Source organism: Lithobates pipiens, unplaced genomic scaffold (genome assembly GCF_037356315.1).
Source record: "Lithobates pipiens isolate NorthernLeopardFrog02 unplaced genomic scaffold, aLitPip1_a1.2 Scaffold_13, whole genome shotgun sequence".
Classification (NCBI taxonomy): domain Eukaryota; kingdom Metazoa; phylum Chordata; class Amphibia; order Anura; family Ranidae; genus Lithobates; species Lithobates pipiens.
Window position 1 is genome coordinate 520352071 of NW_027507718.1, and position 2427 is coordinate 520354497.

Below are 2427 nucleotides of genomic sequence, written 5' to 3' on the forward strand. Positions count from 1 at the left end.
AAGTGCTAATTTTTTTTTTTTGTTTTCAAAAAAGGTTTTATTAAAGTTATTAACAGAAATACAAAGTCAGCAAAAAGAAACATATTTCAGCATTGGCATAAAATGTTGGAAGACCAGGTTACCAAAAGGTAATAATCACATAACAGAACCCTGCAGGAACAAACATAGATAAATGATACACTGTATGGGTCTCATATTCCAACCATCAATCATAATAGTAACGAGAATGACAAGTTAAACGAGCTGACCATCATAACCCAATTATGAAAGAAAGATCATGACAGGGAGAAGGGGGAGGGAGAGCAGAGAGAAACAAAGGAAAAAGAGGAGAAAAAGCAAATAGAAAGGAGAAGCAAAAGGAAAAACCTAAGGTGCGATCACTTCTGTAGACGAAACAGGAACCATGGGTTCCATTTAAGGTCATAGATGTGTTCAGTGTCATGTAGAGTGTGAAAGATCTTTTCAGACAGCATTACCTGATCGATACGAGTGAGAACCTGTGCTAAAGGTATAGACGGGGACTTCCAGTGAAGAGCAATAGTCCACAGTACAGCAACACAGATAGAGTGCACTAGTCTTATAAAATGTTTAGGGGTGTCGGGGGGGGTCTGGAATAGGAGACAGTGATGATAAGAGAGGGACAGTGTTCGGCCCGCGAACCCATCCACCAGCCTCAAGACCTCTTGCCAAACAGGGCGAATTAAGTCACAATCCCAAAAAATGTGTATAAAGGAGCCAGGATGATTGCACCCTCTGAAACAGTTGGGGGAAGTAAGGGGATAAATCTGGTGCAAACGTACCGGGGTGTAGTACCACCTAGTGAGGACCTTGATGGCCGTCTCCCTAACAGTTAGGGATCTGGTGCATTTGCGCATGTTGTTCCAACCTTCCTCCCAATCAACCACTCCCGTCTCCAGAGCCAACTCCTCCTCCCAGCGAGCTCTATATCGAAGGGACTGGCACTCCGAATGTCCCTCAAGGGACCTATACATCAGAGAGATCAATCCCTTTTGTCGTGGGAAATTGAAACACACGTCTTCAAAGACAGTGAGCTGTGCTCGAGGACGGAGACCGTACCGGGAGAGGAAGAAGTGGCGGATCTGCAAATATCTATAGCATTCAGAGTCTGGGAGTTGGTGCTGGGCCTGCAGAGTCGAAAATTGAACAAAGCCAGAGCCCGTCACAAAGTCTTTCAACTGGGTAAGCCCACAACGGACCCAGATATCAAAAGATTCCGGATGGAGATAAGCCGGGGGGAACCTAGGGTCACCCAGGAAGGAGGCCCCTAAAGAGCGCCCCAGGGTGGTGTCGTATCTCTGCTTGAAGCGGTGCCACAGTTGGAGGCAATCCGCCACTATAGTGTTGCGCGTGGTTAGAGTCAGGAGGGGAAAAGTGCTAATTTTAAAGGCTTATATGCAAGTTATTGTCATAAAAAGTGTTTGGGGACCCAGGTCCTACCCCATTTTTGTATCAATGTAAAAATGTTTTTTAAAAACTGAAGTTTTTTGGGAGCAGTGATTTTTTTTAATGCTTAAAGTGAAACAATAAAACTGAAATATTAATTTTAATATTGTGCCTGGGGGTTGTCTATAGTATGCCTGTAAGAACAGTACCACAGCAAAATTACATTTCTAAAGGAAAAATTGTCATTTAAAACTGATCGCGGCTGTAATGAATTGTCGGGTCTCGGCAATATAGATAAAACTCATTGAAAAAAAAGAGCATGGGATCCCCCGCAGTCCATTACCAGGCCTTTTGGGTCTGATATGAATATTAAGGGGAACCCTGAAACAAAATTTAAAAAAAATTGGGTGGGGGTCCCCCCAAAATCCATACCAGACCCTTATCCGAGCACGCAACCTGGCAGGTGGCAAGAAAAGAGGGGGGACAAGACAGTGCCTCCCCTCCTGAACTGTACCAGGCCTGATGCCCTCAACATGGGGAGGGTGCTTTGGGGTAGTCCCCCAAAGCACCTTGTCCCCATGTTGATGGGGACAAGGGCCTCATCCCCACAACCCTTGCCCGGTGGTTGTGGGGGTCTGCAGGCGGGAGGCTTATTGGAATCTGGAAGCCCCTTTAACAAGGGGACCCCCAGATCCCGCCCCCCCTGTTTGAAATGGTAAGGGGGTACAAAAGTACCCCTACCATTTCACAAAGAAAGTGTCAAAATTCAAAAAAACAAAAACAAGGCAGAGCTTGGGACAAGTCTTTTATTAAAAAAATAAATAAAAATGTCCCACAAAGTCCATTCATCTTGTTATAACGCTCCTCCGACAGCCTGAAAAAGAAAAAATAAACCTGACTTACAAGTGTATAGCTTGCGTGTTCTAATTTTATTTTCTGCATATTTCTTATCCACTTCGGCGCTCACATCTGTTCACCCCTTATGGACCTGAGCAATTTTCATGAGCCTGTTTATTTGGCAAT